The sequence below is a fragment of the Cupressus sempervirens genome, chromosome 5 (genome assembly GCF_028749045.1).
Source record: "Cupressus sempervirens isolate cs-2001-9-10 chromosome 5, ASM2874904v1, whole genome shotgun sequence".
NCBI classification, from domain to species: Eukaryota; Viridiplantae; Streptophyta; class Pinopsida; order Cupressales; family Cupressaceae; genus Cupressus; species Cupressus sempervirens.
The window spans coordinates 812,090,590-812,114,871 of record NC_143122.1 but is presented as its reverse complement, the minus strand read 5'-3'; the positions used below and the strand labels follow the sequence as shown (position 1 = coordinate 812,114,871).

The 24,282-nt window shown below is 34.8% G+C and overlaps 1 protein-coding gene across 1 annotated transcript in view; it reads right to left on the bottom strand.

The window, feature by feature from the left end:
• The window catches only part of LOC149558369 (uncharacterized), a 41,018-nt gene that overhangs the window by 4,717 nt on the left and 12,019 nt on the right, over window positions 1–24,282 (bottom strand). The window lies entirely within an intron of this gene.

The window sequence follows — 24,282 nt, the reverse complement described above, 5'->3', positions numbered from 1 at the left end:
TGCTTTGTCTAAGCAGGACCTATAAAACCTTTAAGAGGACTTCTCAAAAATCTTTTACTTCTTATCATTGGTTATGTATTGCTTGTATATATTATTAGAAGATTTAATCAAACATATCTTATACATACAAGACCTACTCTGAGTTGCGCCAAGTTCTTTTTGTCTATTGATGAGTATTTGATTTATACATGCATATGTTCCTTTATCTTGATCATCACTATATACATCCTATCAAATAAAGGCCCCAATCTCTTCGCCTCTTATTCTCACAATAATCAAAACTAAAAAAACCAGTTAATAACAGAAGTGAGTTTTACCGAGCTTTGCGAGTCCTGTTTACTCATGCAAACATATCAATGGAAAGCCTGAAAATGAAAATATATTATGGGCTTGGCTCTGTTGTTCCACTTATAAAATAATGCATTAAGTTCTCATTAAGTAGAACGTCATATAATAAAAGCACCTGCTCATTGTAATTTATTGAAACAAAGGTTGGATATTTACCAGTATGAGAGGTCAGGGAAATTCTAGTGAGCATTCTCATGCACGTTGTGTATGGTTAACTTATGAACATAGACTAACTAGAGTTTCATATTTCTCTTTCCTTGTGAATTAAACGTCAGGGAAGACCCTTGTCATCATCCCTCCGCTTATGAATTTTTATTTTTATAATCAGTTTTTATTTTTATTGAGGTTTTTATAATCCTAATCTTATTGAACATAATTAATTAATTTAAAGTATACATAATAATATGTTTTAGATTAATATCTAGATTAATTATATCATGTTATTAAAAATATTTTATTGAAATTTTTATAATCATAATCTTATTGAACATAATTAATTAATTTAAATTATACATAATAACATGTTTTAGATTAATTATGCCAATAGTGGCATGTTGTGATGGTTAAGTTGTTGAGTTGTTATCCTTGCCATCAAGGTTCAAATCTAATGGGGATGAGGTCCCCCGTTTGTGGCCTCACTGGTTCATAGCTCCAGGTCAAAGTGTTTACCCCTCTTTAAAAAAAAATAAAATGTTTTAGATTAATTATATCATGTTATTAATAAAAAATAATTTTCATATTTAATAAATATAATTAATAAATTTGATAAAAAAAGATGTGACGAAAAATTATGAGGATAGCTTTGCAGGATGTTTCTGACATTGTTAATGCGGAGTTGAACTTTTTTCTTCCCTCCCCAAGCCAAATGGTTGTTACCCATACCGGCCTGCACAGTCAAACCAGCCTTCATTGGGATTCTTTTGGAGTGTTTGCAGCAGAAGGGGGCAACTTTCCAAACAAGGGGTTCCTTCAATGGAAAAAAAAAGTCTATGCAAAGAACCAGAGTGATTCCAAGATTGGGGGGTCCTCTCCCCACGAGGTCCCCTTCCATTACTGTGCAACATTTTTTAGGATCGCAGAAAACTGTTGTGGACGGTGATGGCTTAGATTATAGTGGGCTCAGACCACCAAAATAGGAGTCAAACAGACTGGCAATGTAGGGACACAAAACCATTTGCAAGTTATCCGAAAGCAGCTAGCTAGGATTTTATCAGAAGTTGGGTCGACTAGAGGGAAAACCTTTACCTACTACCACCAAAGAGTTTTCTATGAATATGGATGAGGATGCACATGTGGAAGTAACTCACAACCTTTCAATTGTCTCTAAGATGGGTTTAATTGAACGATTTAGAGGGTTTTGGCCAAGTTTACGACAAATGCACAGTTGGATATCTAACAACTGGGAGCCCATTCTTACTAGGTGGGTTCAAATATACCCTGTTGCTAAAGGTTTCTTCACTGTGGTTTTTGAAAAGAATCAAGACAATAAGAAGATTCATGTGACTAGGTTTGGTGTTGGGAGGAGAAGTTTGTGTTGATGTTGAAACCTTGGCACCCAGATTTCAACCCTAGCTCTAAGTTGTTTGAAAAAATTTCAATCTGGGTAAGGCTCCCTAATCTTCCCCTTTATTTATGATTTGATTCTTATCTTGAGGCAGTTGAGGACTCGTTGGGAAGTTTTCTCATGGTGGATGAGAACTCTTCAAATCTATGTCACTCTATCTTTGTGCATATCTTACTATAAATGGATATTACTGAAGGGCTTACTATTGAAATCAAGATTAATACCTCCAAAGGATACTACGTGCAGCCTCTAGATTACAAAGGTGTTCCTTTTAGATGCAGAATCTGTTTTCAGACTGGCCATATGGCTGTGAAAAGTTACAAAGTGAGACCATAGGAGGATGTCTCATGGTGACAAGATGCGGTTCGACAACACTATAAGGTAGAGAAGAAAGGGAAGAAACAAAGAGCTCCTCCCAAGATGTTATGGGAGGGAAAATGCAAAAAGATACGAGATCCACTTTTCAATAAGTGCTTCTAGCAACACAGCTCCATGTTGAATGGGCCGGGTAGGGAGCTACAACAGTATATTGGTGTTGACACTTTTGAGGGCAAAGAGAAATGCAAGTCACTGGGCTCACAGGTGCATGAGGAAAATGGAGCTAGGAAAGATCCGGACCAATAGGAAGTCAGGAGGCAAAAGATCAAGAGCAGTTTACTAAGAATAACTCTGTTGGTTAGGAGTCTGAAGCTGCTCGAGTGGAAGATGGTTGGCAAACTGTGAAGAGGAAAAAGGAGCGGCAGTAGAAGGATACATCCTTTGGGATGACCCTCCATTCACACACTAAGGCTCGAGGCAAAGTTTAGGACCTTTTGGTTGATTTCTAAGTTTGGTTGTTGCCATTTTTTAGTGTTTTGTTTATGGATCCTTACTATCTGTTGTAGTTGAATGATTATGAAACATATAGATGATATCAAGAAGTAGCCTTATTTGGGTTGTATCTACCAAAAAATGTGGCACCTCATGTAATTTGTTACTATTAATAATAAAAAGTCAATCACTACCGACCACAAACAAATTGATAATTATTCAAATAATTAGATATTTTTAATTTAGAATGAAACAACAAAATTATCATGAAATAATACCCCATAAAGATTTCTCTCAGTCCAAGCTTTTGGAAATAGTAACAACCAGACAAAAATTGTTGAAAACAATTAAGAATAAGAAACATTTATTGTACGGTGTGTGTACCTGAATGGCAATCAATTTCACATTTGTTGAGACCTGACCTGCAAAATCGGAAGTCTCTGATGCAGAAGGGAGCCCAACTAATGTCTCTTAGATGGGATGCTTTTCCCTCTATAAGCAAATACATTAATGGTGTTGTTCAGTAATAAAACATGGGAATCTCAAATGAAATCAAACATAGCGCATGGTTTGTACTAGATGAGCAAGAAGTTCAACAATTTGCTTCACTAATTTGCCAAGATCAAAGTCTGGTTTATCTACCTTTATCATTAGAATTACATCTATGTGTTGGGAAGGCGTAACAAGGGACAAAGATGAGGATGTTGTGTGAGTCATAATGAAAGAATGAAAAAAAATTGCCGAAGATACTGAAGATGAAAGTGCCTCGACTCGAAGCAAAACCTTGAAAACAGAAAGGAAATGGCAAAGGAATAAATGCAGAGGCTCCTTATAATGTGTTGTAGTCAACTCCAATTTAAATATTTTAAACGGTATGGGGAAAGCCATCCCGACACACCACTAATTGCTTCTTTAATCTCTATAAAATGAAGTAACGAGTCACGAAAACACATTGGAGTTGACAAGGAGTTTCCAGCGAGTTGGAAATCCATTTCACCACATCACTCGGGTAGAGTAGCCAGTACTTGAACACCCTAACTTCACACTCATCAAAATCCTACCTGAAAATTTCAAATCGCTCCCATTTTTTGACAGCAACTTACTTGTTGAGTTGCCTACTTATAATTAAGGTTTCAAGTCCACATCACCCATTATGATGCCACATCAGCATGTTTGCCAAGTTGTCCAAAACGGCCCAAATAAAAAGTGAGGCCAATGGTCATGCATAAAAGGTACCCATACTTGAATAGCTGCTGTCGCATTGCATCATTGGTTAATTTTTATAACTAAGGGTACATTTTATTCAATTTTGGGTAGTCAGCATTGTACTAACAATTTTAAAGTCACAAGTATTGGTACAAAGTTGTCAAAAAGTTTGGACATTAAGTCAATAAATGTAGGTATCAAGTCGATAACTCCTATCACAACTATTGGGACGCGTTCAAGTACTGGGTCCTCTCCCCTAAGACAAATCAGCAAAGATACAAACACACTAAAATTACGCATCTTTATATCTTAAAAAATTCCGGCATTGCAACAATTCAGATTAAAAATAAAAATAAATAAATAAAATAAAAAACTATGTTGAAAGATTAATAATATTAAAATACAGTTATATTATATTGTTGATATTAGACCTTTGTATTTTTATTTAACTCATTCTAATAGAAATCAAATGTGCTTCAGCAGTCTTCAGGGCTACTAAGTGTCCTTATCATAACCTTATCATAACCTTATCATAACATAGAGTGTGGCTAAGAGGGTGAAAATTTTCATTAACAAATCACAAAATTGTGCCATTAATCAACAGAGGATTTCAGGGTCTTAAAGAGAATTCAAAGACTCAACAAGGATCTACCTATCTTCACATAATTGTGATTTTTCTCTCTTCGTCCACAAAATGCTGAATGAATTGTCACGAGAAGACTGCATTCTACTATGGATTTCAGGCCAACATGAAGAAATGTAGCGGTCTATTTATAGGTGTTGGAATTTAAATCATTAAGCAAATAATACTTCGACTTGTCAATTATACATCTTGCTTTATGCACTGCAGTGTTGTGAAGAACGTAATTTTGAATTGAAATGATTTTCAAACAGGGAATGTCTACTTAAAGGTCCTTTGAAAACCTTGGAACCCATAGGAGGCAACCGGTCTGATTCTGCCTGCTTTGGGAACACTAGAAACATAAAAACATCAATAATTAAAATCTTGAGCTTAAAATCCAAAATGCTTTTTTTCTTTTTGGGTAGAATGTAGCCCTGTGAAAGAAGGCCTTGAAGTTCCATGTTTGGTTCATTTTACCCGATAAGTTTGCTAAAGGTCATCTAGGATACAGTCCTGAAAACTGTAACAAGGAACTGGAATTGTTTTCCCTAGGATCATCTCACAGTTGATTTCTCATAGATATTCTCACGATCACCAAGAAATTTATGGTAGACCCATCGTAGAGGCCATGGCCTATTTAAGAGGCCAAATGTTGCAGTAAACATCACCTACTAAGCTAACAAATTTGACTGAAGTGAGCAATTTTATATGTGCTTAAAATTCAAATTGTAAATCTTATAAAAGATAATGTAGAGTACCTTGGACATTTATTTTCTTCACACATGATGCCTAAAGATATATTAACCTTTGCAGAAATCCTTTTATTGCCACCTCCTAGAAATGGTTAATTGCCCATATACAATCTGGATCTCCACTCCCATTAATTCAAATCTCTGGAATTATGTCAAAATAAATATTTTTTTAAAAAGATGAAAACTGCAAAGTTAAATTTGAGACCTTTAAGTATCTTTTTTCTCAAACTGACCAAATGTATCCAATAATAGCATAATTTCTTATTAAATTTTACCTTGATAGATGGATAATAAAAGACATGTTACAGATCACATCAATGTCTTTGTAACTGCATCATTATGGCTGTTGTGTGAACTATAGCTCAAATTTTGTAATGCTCCAGTAAGATGGCCATTGACTTATTTTTCATGCTTGTACCTGAGCTACAATTGCTCCCATAAACTAGGAATAACACAATCAATCAGAAACATCTTCATCCTGGCCTACCCTGCTACCAAACCACCATGTGATCCTGCATAGGTTGCCTTTGATGCTAGTTTCTGAGCTTCTGCAGACCCAAACCTTAGCAGTCCAAGGAGAGTAGGTATGCATCCTCCTAGGAGCACTTACTGTAGAGAACCGTTGTCAGCTCCCAATTTTGAATATCATGCACAATTTATGGTTTGCAATGTTTATATGTTTCTAACTTATTCAATTTTTCCAAAGTCCAATATGTATTAATAATTGCAAGAATTTTGAAATGAAGATGTAGAATCAGATTATAATTGCAAGGAAATTCTTTTATTTTAATTGAGAACTTCAAATCAGAATTACATATATAACTATGGGCACCTGGACTGCAGTCAAATATGCCTAGCTGTGCTACCAAATGCCCTTCCTTAACTCTCAATCCCAACCGTAAATGATGAATGCACTTGCTGTCATCTAATGTGCAGGTTGCTGGGCATGTGCAAGTAACTTGCTGTTGTGATGTGTCACCTTTTCTGCCTCAATACGGCTGCCTCTTTGAAATGTAGGCTTATGCTGGCTTATAGCTCTGATTGCCCCATGCTGGTGGTTAAAACTGGAAAACATCGGCCCGTACAAATGTTCCAACCTCCTCAGATATAATTGCTACTTTCAAATGGTGAATCGCAGGTCACAAACAATGGCCGCCGGCTATGGAGAAGGATCCCAGACTTTACACAAAAATCCGTATGGTCTCCTAATTGAATCACAACCTCTTAATTTGCAGTTCTGCATTTGAGATTTGTGTATGGCTTCCTTCCAACACTAGCACCAACTTGTAATATCACCACACCTTCCTCATTACAAATCGTAGGCAGTAAGAATTGCAATACTTCAGACAAATCACAGGTAATGAAAATTATACTATCTCCATTCAATACCAATTGAATTTCCTTGGTAATAGACCTCTCCTTAGCGACAGTTCTAACAGAATGAGAATTCAACAATTTGCTATACCTCAGCAACAAATTGCAACAATACTCAGGAGTCAGAACAATCCTTAAAAACTTCACACAAACCCTTAGCCAGAAAATCAATGAGAAAATATATAATTCAAGATTGTTCTTCTCCCTAGATACAAAAGATACAGTAGGAGAAAGTTGGCCAATTGTATACTTCAGCACAATTGCCAAGAACTTCTCAAACGAGACCCTTATACTTCAGCAAAGGCTCACAAGTCAGACACCAGGAAAAGCAACAAAAGCACAAAAAGAAAATATATTTTCAAGCGTACCTTTCCCAAAGAAATGAGCTCTCATTTATAAGCTTTCGTTGGCCAAAGTTTCCTTAAAACTCCAGTTCAAAAATTGTGGAAGTTTTCCAAAAGAACTCAACACTAGAAACTTTCCAACTTGCTTTTTTAGAAATCTCTTAAAGTCATTATTATAATAATATAAACATATTATAATAATATAAACATATTATAATAATGCAACTCAATGATTAATAAATAAATAAGAGCTTATGCAATTATTAACCTGATTAATTGTAGGTGACGACCAACTACCTAGCCACACATTATACTGCCAAAAATAGCAACTGTCAATAATGGACTTACTAAAAATAGTAAGTACACAACTGAGACCCCCAAAATACCCTATCAGCTCACAAGGGTCACTATGATGAGTTAACTCCATCAACTAAGTAGACCTGCCAAAAACAAGGACATTACACTTACACTCTTAAGTCTCTCTCATCACACCAAATCCCTTTGCACAAGACTTGAGAAGTGCAACGAGCAAAAGTGTTGCTTGTGGATTAGAACCTAATGCATTTTTTATATCCTTCCCAGACTTCGCAAACTACAGTAATCCTTGTGTTGCCAGGTCTTTTCAAATTGTTGTGGATGTGTTAACTTGATAATGCTCAATAAATTAAGCTAATGTTTTCCAAGTACCATCTTCCAGACCTACTATTCCATTCAAGTCTCTGGAAAACAATTACCTTTAAATAAATATATATAAAACGAAAATTGAAACCTACAAAGTTAATTTCGGTGTCTGTAGATATCACTTATCTCAAATTGACCAAATGATATCCAGCAATAACAATATTTCCTATAAAAATTACCCTAATAAATTTAAATTAGTAAAAATATGTTACAGATCGGATCAAGGTCTTTGAAAATGCATCATTATGGCCTACGCGTGAATTATCGCACAAATTTTATAATGCTCTCATGGTTGTTGACTAATTTATCATGCTTGTAACTGAATTTTAATTACTCCTAGATACTAGGAATAACACTTTCAGTCATACATATCTTCATCCAAACTAGCTTTGCTACAAAATTGCCAAATGATACAGCATAGATTGCCTTCGTTGATGGTTTTTGAGCTTCCACAGACCCAGAACCTAGCTGCCCAAACAGAGAAGGTATGCACCCTCATAGCAACACTTTTAGTCTTACTGTCTTTCTCATCACACAGAATCCATACTTGAGAAGTGTAATGAGCAAAGTTGTTTCCTATGAATGAGAACCTAGTGCATTTTTTTACATCCTTTCTAGACTTAACAAATTCCAACAGTCTTTTTGTTACCATCTTTTTTCAATTGATGTAGATGTGTTTACCTGGAAATCCTGAATAAAATGAGCTATAGTTTCTCATATACCATCTGGGTCTTCAAATTCCTGACCTACTTTCTATTACCAAGATCCAACAGGCCTTTGTTGCCAGCTCTTTTTTGATTAATGTGGATCTATTTACTTAGAAATGATCAATAAATTGAGCTATAAGATGTCCACATACCATCTAGATCTTCCATCTGTACTATTCCATTCAAATATCTCTCAAAATCAGTTATTTGAAAATAATATTCAGAAAAATAAAATTCAAACCCACATATTAAATTTTATGTCTTTGATTATCATTTGTCTCAAACAGAGCAAATGGTATGCTACTATCCAGTACAGCAATATTTCCTATAAAAAATTGCCTAATAGATAAATTACTAAGTTGCCAGTTCAGGTTCGGGTTCAAATTTGGGTTTGTTAGTACAGAAACGTGTGTGTGTGTGTGTGTGTGTAGCCTAGAAGCATGAATCAAGATTAGAATGTCATGTAGTTTCATGAAAACAACAAAAACACTATAAACTTGTAATCATTGCATCATAGCTGTTATGAACATCAAAATATTAAAATAATCTTGAACTAAAGTATCATTATTTTGACTTTCAACAATTGGAACTTTAGACTAAGTTTTAATTAGTTGATTCACAAACAGTGCCAATGCCAAGTTGCACTAATAACATTCTAGCTCTCCAAGTCCTCAAGTGCTTATTACTTTTTCACTATATAGAGAGATTGTTTGTTTGTAGTTAATATCCTACTTCTAAAAAAAGTTATAAAAGTATCTTGCAACTCCCTTCACCTATTAAAGATATTGTTTAATGTTCAAAATATGATTTATCACTATAGAGAGCTTCTGATTAATCAGATAGGGGCCATTAGCGGCAATTGGATATAAAACTTTCATTGGAAGAAATATTAAGTGCTAGTTTAATTTTATGTAATAAATATCTGAGCTTTACCAAATTTTGTTTTGTAATGTCAAAGACCTTTATTCAAACTTTGTAATAATTATTTTTTGCAATAAAATTATAGATTTTTTCTTAGTGAAACTGTACCAAGTTCACACTTGGTATGTCTGGGTCTGCTTTGGTTCAACCATGGTTCGATCTAGGTTTGGCTTAGAGGAACACTTGTCTGCCTGGGTTCGAACCCGGGTGGAATCCATAGGCCAACCAGTAGGAACAAGGACCAGTTTGAAATTTGCCTGTTTCGGAGGGCCAGGGGGGAGAATTGGGTATCATAGATAAATTACAAAGAATATGTTTTAGATTGCATCAAGGTGGTTTGAACTGCATTTTTATGGCCAATCTGTTATCATTTCCTAATAGAAGCACATAATCAACTAGATCCAATAGACTTTTACAAGATGCATAGCTAATAGATAGTTGCAAAGAAAAATCTAGCTACAATATCTAGAGAGTTTAAGATAGATTTTGATTATGAAAACCAAAGGTAAAGATTTGTTCAAACCTACATAATAGGTTGCCAACAAAAGTAATTTAAATCTTTCATTCTCTAAGAGGCATGATCCCCAATAAGATTAAGTACAACCCATGAATAAGGCTACAAAATTACACATAAGTCTAAAGTCCTGCACTAGAAGATAGTTGAAAAAACTACACACTACCTAAGATGATTGAATTTTAGCATTAAAAAAAAAGGAAAGGAAAGGTTCATGTGGCTGGAAACTTAGAATAACCCTGCATGTAATTGGAACAAAGACCAACAAGAAATAAATTTTAGCAATATATTCATTTCTTATGATTCACATAGAATGAAAGCATGAGGAAATTGACAAGCCATTTATAAGCAGAAACGAAGTAATATGACTATCAATACAAGTTTACTGATATCATGGTTTAATAACTTATCGTCACTTTCATTGGAATGAGCATAAAAGGGGCTATAGAATATAAAGAATGTAACTCAAGTTTCATGAGATCTCAAAACAAGGAGTCTAAGATGCCTTGTCCTAGCCAGTAGTAGTGAACATAATGATTGTGTTTCAAAATCTGGAGATTTCATAGCCGTAATTGATAGATAAGATCTTTCTATTTCCAAACATATCTGCAGAAAGTGCATACATAAAAAAATTAGCTATAAGAATAAAAAGGATTTCAGTTCTCATCCATATAATGTAAAGCTTACCTAGAACTGAAAATGAATAAGAGAAACATGTAAGACGGAGAGCATTCGTATCAAAATAATTGGTGTAATCCATATATTGAAGGGATAAACATATTAGAATTCATATTGTTAAGGTCCATAAAACTCTTACATCAAAAGAATGAGTCCATTGACAAATACATTAATTGTTATTATAGAGATAGGACAAGATATGCTTAGGTATTGACAACTATACAACAAGATATGCTTAGCTTAGGTATTTGAATTAACAAGGAGCAAGATTGGCAAACATAGATACTTAAATGAAGCCTGTGATAATATCAAAGAGAAATGTAAGTGTCAAAGCTGACTCCAACTATTCAGAAGACAAGGTGACTAATTCACTGTCTATTGTGCTTTGATGGGACCAAACTCACCAATAGAATGAGTGTTAAACAAAATTTAAGCCTCTAGTTCCAAAGTACAAACATAATAGAAGGTAGAGTAAGACCTTATAATGGTTTAGACCAAACAAGTAACAAGGGGCAATTTAAAAAATGTGTTTGGTCCTCATGTACAAATACAAATCCCAAAAACAACATAAAACTAACATCCCTCACAATAGTCCTTGTGTGGAAACATAGATATTAAAAATAACATAGTAATCGTAACTATGTTACAAGATTCTTCCCTAAATGCTCAAGGTCCCAGTCCAATTTGACCCAAATACAGGACCAAATGTGGTCTGCTCCAGGTTTGGACATGGTCACACAAAAACCCTATGGGTCTTCTCTGCCACCCTAGGTGCAAATTTTGCCAAAGCAAATTTGAACATCAATGGCTGGACCCAAGAAGATTGACAAGTTCTTGGCCCTTTTTATTTTTTTCTTATTTTTGGTCTACTTTGGTCAACTTGAGCCTCCAACCCTAAAATAGACAACTAAAAAGAGTAAAAATGGTGAAACATATCTCATTTGTGCATTTGCGAATTAAAAGTAAAACTTCTTACCTCCGTTTGTAAACTTCTTAGCTCTAAGCTAGTTTGTGAGATATTCCTTATGTGGTTGCAAATGTTGAGAACTCCTTAAAAGACGTTGAAGAGGAATATTTCAACAAAAGAGGTAGGTTTTGTTGATTTGGTTTGTTTTCAAAAAGATTGTAATTTGTTCCAAAATAAATGAACTCTAGTTGTTCTTTTTTTCATTTTGGTTTGTCTTTGTATGTTGTTGAAATACATTCATAGAATGGCAAGTGCTTCTAGCATTGGAACTCCTAGTTCAAAACAAACTCAAGTCCTCCACTAAAGAAATATGTGGAAAACGTTCAAGTTGGTTCAACTACCAAGTGGAGGAGGTTAACTTTGGATTTGTAGCCATTGCAAAGATTTACATGAAAGCTCTTATCATCAAGTGAAAGCACATTAAATGTGCTTTATTCCTCAAGAAGGCATTATGTTTTATACAAGCAAGCCACCACGATGGCAGTTAAACATCCAAGATCTTTAGTAAAAGAAAGAACATTTAATGGCAGTAAACTACCCAGTATTACAACATAATATGATAACAATTATTCTTCAACAATGACAATCAAATGTTTGTCAAACATTTACCTATTGTTCAAGAAACGAGCATTTCATTAAATGGATGAAGGAAAATGCAAGAAATAAGTTACCCAGACATATGAGCTTCAAAAAGACTTGTCACATGATATATAATATATATTGCTAGTATGCAAGTCAGAATACCACAGCAAACGGAAGTAGTCGTCTGAAAGTTCACGAAAATGAAGAAAATAATCAATTTTGAAACCAAAACACAAATCACTCAGTTTTCCATACTAGAGTCTGTTGCATACAAACAGATAATGTGTGATATTCAATTTTGAAACCAAAACACAAATCACTCAGTTTTCCAAAAAGCATGCCCAATTTGGAAAGGTGCAACTAGGATGGACAACAAACCATGCAATATTTGTCAATAGTATGCTACACCCAAGGTTACAGGTAGTTGGGCAGCTGTAATAATTTGAAATCAATACACAGTCATCATTGATATAGATATAGAGCCTGGGATAATAGCAGATTATTTCTGATATTAAGCTGTTGATAAACAAATGAAATTACATTCGCTGTTGTAGAACCTCCACAAATAAAAGATATGGCTCAATCTAATTAATATAGCCATAGAAGATCACCGATCAAAAAAAAAATAGCCATAGAAAATAATAAATCCCATGTTGCTACAGAAGGATCACTTAGCAACTGATACAAGAAATGCTCTATAAGACAAATAACTCTATGAGACAAATATGGCTAATCACATGACACAGTAGCCACCTAGGACTTCCTTCTCATATGACATGGCTGGTAAAAGAAAACAACCCTGCTCAATGAACAAGGCTCCCACAAACTTCATACAATGTTGTGATCAATTGATGGAGAATGAAATGAAATAACTTGCACAATAGAAGAAATAATATGAAATATTATATAAATACTTGATAATAGCTAAGAGTAATAGGCCACTTCGAGGGGGCAACCTCCAAATATCTCCAATGAGAACACACTTCACAATATGATGTTGAAGTAAGACTCACAACCTCCTATATATACCTAAGTATGCTTAGGTTGAATAGACACAACCCTACATAACACCTAGGCCAACCTACCTACCTAAATAATAATATAATAATAATAACATGACTTAATTAAGGATTAAGATAGCCACAAGTTGACTATTCATAACCCTATATACACCAATATTAAGGGCGTAGCATGCCCCCTCTTGAAAGAAGCATTGTCCTCAATGCTAACCAAGTGTGGATTCTTTTGAATGAACTCCTCATCCTCCCATGTGGCCTCTTCAACTGGTAAGTTCTTCCATTGGATGAGATACTGAGTCAGGGTTCTATTCCTCAGTTTCTTCATGCGTGTTTGAAGAATGCACTCTGGTTCCAAAATTATTCTTCCTTCTTTATCAAGTTCTAGTAGTATTGTTTGAGTAGGAATATTCTACCTAATTACCTTCTTCAAACAAGAAACATGAAAAACTGGATGTACCTTTGTTGTTGGTGGCAACTCAAGTTGTAGGCAACACTACCAATCTTCTGCATTATTTAGTATGGTCCATAGTATCTTGGAGACAACTTATTATTCCTTTTTTGTTGTTTCATTGAGATTTGTTTATAAGGTTGCAATCTCAAGAAGACCTAGTCCCCAACTTCAAAAAAAAATTCACTGCGATGTTGATCCACTTGTTGTTTCATTTGATTTTGTGCCATAGCTAAATTCTCCTTGAGTCATTGAAATTACATGTTGATGAAGCAAGTGTTCCTCTACTGCATGAACTCTTGGTGACACCTTTAATGATGATGTGATGGAAGGAGGATGATATCCATAAAGTGCCAAAAATGGAGACATTTTTGATGAGCTATGAAAAGAAGTATTGTACCATCATTCTACAAGAGGCAGCCAATCTACCTATTGAGATTTTTTTCTGAAGTGAAATAACGTAGATATCCTTCCAAACATTTATTAACAACCTCAGTTTGCCCATTTGATTGAGGATGATATGAAGAACTATGAGCCAATTGAGTACCCAAACATGAGAATAAATCTTTCCAAAAGTGACTAGTAAAGATAGGATCATGATCACTAACAATAACCTTAGGTGTACCATGATATTCTCCAAGAAAACTTTTGCCACTATACTTGCTGTAAAAGGCTGTGATAATGCAATGAAATATGCATATTTAGTGAGGCGATCAACTACTACCATGATGACATTATGACCTTTAGATTTGGGAAGCCCTATGATGAAGTCCATGGATACCTCTTCCCAACATTGGCTAGGAATAGATAAAGGCTTCAAAAGACCTGGTGTCTTAATTGTTTCCCCCTTATTTCTTTGACAAACCAAACATTCAGCCACAAATTTTTGAACATCACCTTTTAGCCCTTCCCAAAAAAAATCTTGCTTGACTCGATGATATGTCTTCAAAAATCTTGAATGACCGCCAATTGGGGACCCATGTAGTTCTTTGAGAATCTTGTGTTTAAGAATGGAATTCTTGCAGAGATACAAATGCTCTTTATACCAAAGAATATCCCCCTTTAAACAAAACTTATCTGAACTACTAGGGTCACTTTTTATTTGATGGATGAGATTACTTGTTGCAACATCATTTTGCCACTTTTTTTTGGCTTCTACCACCCAATTTCTTGTAATATTGAAAGGGCACACAATAAGGCTTCATCTTTTTCATCCTTCTTGGAAAGTGCATCGGCCACAATATTTTCCTTCCTTTTCTTGTATACAATTTCAAAGTCATGTCCCAACATCTTAGTGGCCCATTTTTGTTGCTCTTCTGATGATAATCTTTGTTCCAAATGATCTATCTTAACCTTGAAGTGTCGACCCATTAAATAAGGCCTCCATTTTTTAACTGCATGAAGGATTGCTAGTATTTCCTTCTCATAAATAGGTTTGAGTTGATTTTTACCTTTTAATTGACGACTCTCAAAAGCAATTGGTCGACCTTCTTGCACAAGAACTGCTCCTATCCCATTTCCAGAAGCATCACATTCCACAATGAATTCCTTGGTGAAGTTAGGAGTGGCAAGCACTGGAGTTGTACACATAGCCTTCTTCAATTGCTCAAATGATACGTTAGCAAATTCATTCCAACGAAAAGAATCCTTCTTCGATAGAGTGGTAAGGGATGCTGCTATACGACCATAATTCTTAACAAATCTTCTATAGTATCCTGTCAATCCCAAGAAACCCCTCAGCTTCTTAATAATTTTTGGAATAGGCCATTTCATGATAGCCTTAATTTTGTTAGGGTCTACCTTTACTCCTTCATGTGAAACTATGTGTCCCAAATACTCCACCTTCTTAAGACCAAAAGCACACTTGGATGGCTTAGCATAGAGTTGATGATCTTCGAGTAATTGTGATGCTTGATCTACATGTTGCAAATGTTCTTCCCAAGTCTTGCTATAAATTAATATATCATCAAAAAATAGTAACACAAACTTTCTCAAGAACTTCTTAAAAATGGAAGTCATCAAACTTTGGAATGTAGATGGTGCATTGGTAAGACCAAATGACATTAACAAAAATTCATAATGACCCTTGTGAGTTTGAAATGCTATCTTACAAATATCTTCCTCCTTAATCCAAATTTGGTGATAACCCGATCTAAGATCTAACTTGGTAAAATACATAGCTCCATTTAATTCATCTAGAAGATCATCAATGACTGGAATAGGAAACTTATCTTTAATGGTGTACTTGTTGAGCACTCTATAATCTGGACACATGTGCTAAGTTTCAACCTTCTTACGCACCATCACAATAGGTGAGGAGTAAGCACTTTGGCTATGCCTGATAATTATTGCCTCTAGCATTTCCTCAACAATTTTTTCTATCTCACTTTTTTATATGTATAGGTACCTGTAAGGCCTGATGTTTGGTGGTTGGCTCCCTAGAACTAGTTGTATGGCATGGTCATGATCCCTCTTAGGAGGAAGTCCTTTAGGCATATCTCCAAGAATCACCGAGTGACGATCAGTTATTGCTTGTAAATTTGGATGAGTAAGCGCATTAGATTGAGAGACTTCTAATGAACATAGCTGGGCCGCAAATCCATCCGCACCTTTCTTAAAAAGCTTTTACATTTGATGAGAGCTTACCATTTGTGGGGAATTTGCCTTCAATCCCCTTAGCCCCACTACCTTTCCTTTTGATTGAAATCGCATGAATAGTTATTGGAAGTTCATCTCAATTGTTCCCAATGTAGTAAGCCATTGTACTCCCAAAACAATGTCCATTGCACCCATGGATATTGCATACATTGGGGTATCAAGTCGATAATCTCCCATGGATAATTTGATACTATGACACTTCCCTAAACAACTAACTATGCCCCCATTTGCAATAAAAACCTAAAACTCTAGGGCTAGATATATAAAACAATTTAGAAGAGTTGCCAACTTTTTGTTGATGAAATTATGAGTACTACCTAAGTCTATCAACACTGTTACTTTCTACTTCTTTAAGAAACCCAATACCTTGAGAGTTTGTGGTGCACTGAAACCTGAAAATGCATGACAAGAAATGATTGATTGAGAATCATGTGATTCCTCACCTGACTCCCTATCCTCCTCTAATATGGGCTCATCCTCTTCTTCCTCGCTTGGACCTTCAATATAGAACAATTTCTTTTCACTACATTTATGTCCTCAACTATATTTGCTATCACAATTGAACACAGCCCTTTTTTTGTTTTCTCCTCAATCTGTTGTGGAGTCAACCTAGTAGGTTGAGGAAGAGAAGGTGTTGAATATCCTTTTTCTCTTGTCACATTAGCCCCTTGCTTTCTAGGAATCAAGAACTTCTCCTCTACCCTGCATGCCAATATAAAAGACTCATTTACTGAGCTGGGACAAAACATGCGTACCTCATGGTGAATGTGATCCTTGAGACCACCCAAGAATAAATCATTCAAGTTCTCCTCTGTAACTTTATCTCTCTTAAGAATAGATTTTGGAATTTTTGAATATAATCCTTAATTGATCCTAGTTGAAACTTAGCAAGTTGGCTAAAGAAGTTTTTTGTCACACTATGGTTATATTGTGCTTGGAGTTTTGTAAAAATTGACCATGATACAGTGAGACCCTTTTTCCTCCTATGAGTACAAAGCCAACGATACCAAATGAATTGATCTGGTTCTAGATATAAGGAAACCATCGTGACCTTTTGTCCATATGGGATTTGATATACTTCAAAAAAAAATCCATTTGATTTATTCATGTTAGATGATCCTTGCCATCAAATTTGTGCATATCCACCTTTGGAAAAAAATTCCTAGATCCCGTAGGATTAATAAAATTTGTGTCATTATTAGTCAACTTGAAGGTTTCACCTTGATTGCTTGAGAGCTCCTTCTTTGTTTCATTTATATAGGTGCTTAACATGCTTCGTATATCTGATATATCTCCTCGTAGGTCACACATATCCCTCTTAACCTCTTCCTTGAATTTACTAAGTTCCTCATGGGAATTACTATCCTTTGTTGCTTCCCAATCTTGATCAGAGGATTTCCCTTTTGTGGCAGCATTCTTTTTACCTCTTGTTGAAGGCCCCGTCATGATGGAAACTAATATTTTTGAAATAAATCACACAAATGAAATGTAAATTCTCTAATTTATTTTTACTTTTTTATTGTAACTTACTAGGGCCTTACTCAGAAAAAAATTTCCAAAAAATTTAGCAAATTTGCTGTCTTGAGAGAATTTTCCTAATTTTGCAATATCTTGCTTTTTTTTTTCAATTTCTCCAAGCTTTGAAATTTAGGCTCCTCTACTATATATTCAAAAACCCAATGCAAGTTATACTCCAATTCAGCAAGATGTGAGAGATATGAAGATCTCAATAAATTGTGTAGAAATAGTAATTCTACAATAATTTTTGTCAAATTTGCTTCAATTCCTCTAAATTTTGGACTATAGCTTTTATAATATGGTCTTCAAAAACCCTTTAAAAATCTTCGAAAAATTCGCTAAAATCTGAAAGTTATGCTCTTCCCAAAATTGCCCCAATGTTGAGTAAAAATATTGCCTCTATGGTGTCAAGATCATGCTCCGATACCACTTGTAATGAAATAACTTGTACAATAGAAGAAATAATATGAAATATAAATACTTGATAATAATTGAGAGTAATAGGTCACTTCGAGGGGGCAACCTCCAAATATTTCCAATGAGAACACACTTCAGAATATGATGTTGAAATAAGACTCACAACCTCCTATATATACCTAATTATGCTTAGGTTGAATAGACACAACCCTACATAACACCTCGGCCGACCTACCTACCTAAATAATAATATAATAATGATAACATGACTTAATTAAGGATTAAGATAGCCACAAGTTGACTATTCATAATCCTATATACACCAATATTAAGGGCGTAGCAGAGAAATGCAATAGACATTGGAAGGCATGATACAACTGAACGACAACCTTAAATTTCTGCCAATGATTTTGAATTTGCACAGCACTGTTAGGATTGGTAGGGTCCCTCTATCAAGGCTGGAAATAACGAACAAAAAACATTAACAGATAAATAATATTAATCTCAACTCTTTAGAGTGCATCTAGCAGATTGTGTAGTAATTAGCAATTATTCAAACTTTTAAACCTACAAGATCTTGAACAAAATACATTTTGCATATAGAATTGTCTCATTAGAAAACAATGATAAATATAACTCTGAAAACTGAACATTAACTGGAAACTAGAATAACGTACTGAAACTTCATACCCCAAACAAATAATTGCAACACTGGTCTTCACTAGAACTTGGGAAATAACCAAATTGTAAACAATAACTTAATACTGGAAATCTCTATCAAATGAAGTCCATTTGCATGATAAATGTTGAAATACACTGAAAACTAGGAGGATTGTAAGGCAAAGGGTGCAAGCTGGATACTCTTTTAGAAAGTGGAAGTAGTAATCGGCTAGTTTTTGTAGATGTTGTATGCCTACCTGAAGGCAATATGTAGCCCATATTTTATAAAGCCTGAAAAGATGAAGTACCCATGTCCTGGATTAGCTGAACTAAACACAAAGATTTTAATCAATCTACCTAATTTAAGTGTTAAAAGTTCTGAGAGGCCCTGTGAATTACCTCTTGATTCTGATCGAGTGTAAGGGATTAAGTGGGATATAGTCAAAACATTGGAAGTAGAAGTTCAGAACAGACTATATATGAGTAATATACTTTTGTGACCTGTAAGATAGAAAAAATTGGTATAGAGAACAAATAAGTTGATATTAATCTGTGTTAAAGTTGTTTTTTGGCAAGCACTATGACTGGCTTCTAAGCCTAGGAATGTAACTGAGAGCCAAAGTTAGGCCCACAATTCTCAATAACAATATATAACCTTCAGAAATGAAAGTGAGAATTGTTGGATTTAACTCATGTATATATCTAGTGTTTGCTAGTATAGTGTTTGTGTGCTGTATGGGGACTATTGCATTAAGTTGACGTGAATATAGATCAAAATTTAATGACTGGTTAACAGAATTCTATTCATGCAATTAACCAAGAAATGGTTTTAAGTCTCAGCCAAGATTGTTTAGGTACACAATTAGTCGACTATGCATGAGTCCCATAGACTTATCTAATATATATATATATATATATATCATAAATTGCTACTTCCAGTTTGAATTCGGATTTGTGGGTTCAATTAGAAAAAATTGGGGGAGGGTTTGAGTTTGTTTTTGGTTCATCCATACAAAACATATAAATAATAAAAAGGTAAAGTTTAAATATACATATATACAACAGAAAACAAGTTCATACTACACCACTATGCTAATAATAAAATAGCATAGCATAATACACCACCATGTGTGTGTGTGTGTGTGTGTGTGTGTGTGTGCGCTTGAGTCCAAATAACATAGCAAAATGCCAAAATACACCATCGTATCAATGTTTCAGTTCAATAATAATAATGTCAGCTTTAACAATCCGCTATCACTGATCAAATACCATCAAAAGTCTTCAAATTGTCCACTAATTCTCCAAGTCAAACCCATGGGGCTTTTGTAGGTGCTTGTCTGAACCTAGAATGGACCAAATCTGGACCCATATTTGGGCTGGACTGGACCAAAACCCAGCAGATATCCAGAAGAATCTGGTAATGTAGTATATATTCCTTGTTGAATTAATGTTGATTACCCTATGCAACCTTCAAAGATCTCATCAATTAGTTGTTCAGAATCAACACTACAATATCTGGTGAGCCTAGAACACGCCCCTATATTCAACAAATAGATAAGATCCTATTTAAAGTACTTAAAGTTCAAACTTCTATGCAAACATTATTAGGAAGTGAGAAATTCTGAAACTCAACAATACTGCTTTAAAACAATACTTTTTACAAACTAATCCAAAGGTTGTGGACTGATAGTAATGTGCTACACTTGTTGTTACAAGGATCTAAGTTCCAAACTCAAAGATCAGCTCTCTCCTACAAAAGTTTACTCTTCTTAGCCTTGACTAGAATCGTAATGTGGAATAATTTAGTGAGTTCTTCTTCATCTCCGATTACAGGAAATTTTGCCTCAAGTAGAAAGAAAGGAAGTGATTGTCACATCTCAGCTTATGTAAGCCGTGAAAGGTCATACTTGTAGGAATATTGTGCACTAAGGCAACATAAAACATCACATGAGAGGTCATATATGTGTGACATGCATCTAATCCTTGTCATAATATATGAGAAGCTCATCTCTTGCCTTGACTCAAAGAGATATCCATGGCATTCTTATAGTGATCGATTCTTAATGTTGATGATTTTCATTCCTAAAGACTTATGGACCTTCCAAATTTCCAACTCTCAGTTATGTTGTTGAGATTTTTTGACAACATCTATCCTAGTTCCAATTTACAACTTGAGATAATATCATAGTGGCATAGCAGAACTGAATTCTGAAATATATCCTCATAAAAGAAACTTTAAAAGTTGAATAAACTAAGCCTTTCAATATCATCTTAAACACTCTCTTTATGATGTTTTCACACTAAAATTGATTGAGGACAAAAAATATTGGGAAAGGCAGACTATCATGCCCCTGCATGAAAACTTTGTTTTTTACAACTCAAAGCATAGCCTCACTTGATAACAATGACTAGGCAATAAAGTAGAGGACATCAAGTGAGCAACTAGAATAAAATAATAGAGAATTGAGAAATGATTTCAGATCAGCGACTTAACAAGGGAGGTCAACTAGATAAAATAAAATATATTAGCATTTCATTGTTTGGAGGCTGACTAAGACCCATTAAGGTTATAAACTTGTATTATAGGTTGACCAAGGTGCATGGAATTGAATGGGAAGGCCAACTAATATTAACCTTTAGGCCCCAGTCATCTAAGAGCATGACAACTAAATTAATGATAGCGCTCCATTATGAAGGACAGTGACTCCTTGCAAAAAAATTGATGAAGAGGTGTGACTGCCCCCTCCAATTGAAGATATAAATAGAATGACAATTCATTAGGAGAAGGCATCTGTGGAGGATTAAAATGTGATGATCAATGAGAATAAGCAAAACCTAAAACTTGGAACTGAACTAACATTAGCAGCAATACTATTTAAGAGGTAATGTTGATAGATAAGTAGATTTATAGAACTATGCATATCAAAGTTGCATGGACACGGATACAAATACAACTATGGATATAGATATGACCATATTTTAAGACCCCAAATATCAATATGGATACGGTCGGATACAACGTTACTAAAAAACACATACACTTGTATTTAACACAATTTTCTGAGTTATAGAGGAGATTTTTGTTACTTGAAGCAATATAAACACATAAATGCTACATTAATTAGTTAATTTAACACTTTACAATATATGAAAAAATAGTAGAGTGCATAGGTATAGTATTCAATGTGTATTCTGGCTGTACCTAATACATATCCAAATTCTATATGGGGAAATCCGTATCCGAGAAGGCACAAAGGGGTTTATGGCTATTTTGATGCATATGTGTTCATGAAATAGAGATGACTGCAATCTGAAAATGTTCAACAAATTCCTAATGAGACTATTATAAGAACCTATTTTGAAAAAGAAATGACTTATTTGGGTTTTAATATGAATGATGTTTATCGATAACATGGCTTTTACTAATGATTACTATGATATATAATATTATGGCATATGATTAAATGTTAATATCTGGTGAGTAATACTGCCCACAAAAACGTAGACTGGTTTCTCTTACAGAAGGCACTGCTATTAGTAAATTTGTATTCTTAAATGTTCTTTATTTCATTTTCCAACTGAAATAATGGTTTCAAGGCAAAATAGAGCAATATTCCCAAAAGGGACATTACACACCTTGCATGCCATTCTTCTGTTTCCCTATTATTATTTAGTTACTATAACTTCTCAGAGAAGCATGTCCTTTTTCACTCCAAATTCTTTGACGGGGAGAATTAAAAAATCCAAGGGTGTTTGGAAATCTCTAGCCATATATGACAAGTCTCCACATAACCCAAATAGAGGATTCTAAGCAGAAAAAATTTAGAGTCTATATGCAAAAGAATAGACAGCATACCATCCAAGATGATACTAGATACACCCTAGGAAAACCCTCAAGAAGGTGAAAACACAGCCTCCAAAAGCATTTATCACTCGTGTATTATTCAGCAATGAAATCATTACAATACAACTTCAGAGTCCTTTGTGAACATTTTTGAAATGCAAGCTCTCTATGAGCATTGAATGTAAACAAGTGTGTAACCATAGAACCCATGCCATGCATCAAACACTCACAAACACAACCAAAAGATGCTCACAACCCCTTAACCAAAAATGTCACCCAACCAACCCTAGACAACTACCCATGTGCTTGCTTTTATAGAATCCAACTCACACAAAACCACCAAGTGCTATTACATAAAACCATGTGACATACCATGAGATTGGAAAACGATCAACCCATCATTTAACATTAGGTACTAAGCTCTCACTTTACTAAGACTTGTTTGAGGTTTTCACATCATCACCCCATTGAAAATGGGGAGCAACTCATCTTGGTAGTAAGTAGGGGTCTTAGTATAATCGTAGATTTTGGAGTCTCCAAGCCTAGGGGATAATTTTTGGCAATTTTTGGTCTAATTAAGAGTCAAGATAAGTTAATGGGAGAAGAGTGGAGCTGTGAGGAGCTCATCCTTAGGCAAATCCTAGAATGGTTGAGTTGGAAAGGAGTGAAATCATAAGCAATACCTCAATGCATGACCTAACTTTAAAGGCTTACAATTTGCTAACAATAGAAAGACGATTTCAAGCCCTCTTCATTGGAAGATAATGAAAGCAAGGGTAGAGACAACCACTTGGAGAAGAAAGATGAAAACAATCTAAGGGAAAAGTAAAAACACTGAAGCAAATCTAGTGGGAAAAACGTGAAAACTTAAGATCTTTTTGGGTCAAATCTGAGTAATAAATAAATTGAAACTCATGAAGAAATTTGAATTTGGAAAATAGTATCCACGAAATTGCAAGGAAAAAAGTATTTGGGCATGACGAGAAAAGAAGATACATGGGGAGGTCAGAATACGACCACATCATGTCCAAGCTTGGACATGGGAAGGTTGGAATCCAACCACCTCATCTTCCAACTTGGGACTTCAACCCTCAAATTCAAGCCCTCTTATCTTGAGAAGACATCAATTCCATGGGCATCCTTGCATGGAACTATAGGGGCAAGATGTAAAACATAATTTTCCTTCCAAATTAGACTTGTTTGGGCACATAGAAAGATCAATTTTTCAAGGAAAACATGAAAATCAGACTTTGGAAAGGAAAGAAAATCTGGAATCAAGGTGAAAGCAACATCAAACTTATTATAACCTTTGCAATCTGATCAAACAAGGGGAATTTTGAGATGAAATTCAAGTGGGGATGAAGAAAGAAAAAGTGGATTAAATTCATTTTAAAATGAACATTTTAAAATGAAGTGGAGATCTAATGGAGAGGACATTATGCCTGGACTTGGGGATGTCAGATTCCAACCGCCCCATGTCCAAGACTGAACATGGAAAGGTTGGAATCCGACTACCCCATGTCCAAGGTGGGACTTGGGACACTAAAATTCCGCCTACTCTTTCTGATCAAATGTTGATTTCTTACAACTTGCATGAAAATATATGAACTTCAACTTAAAAATCAAGATTCCTCACCAATACATGTTT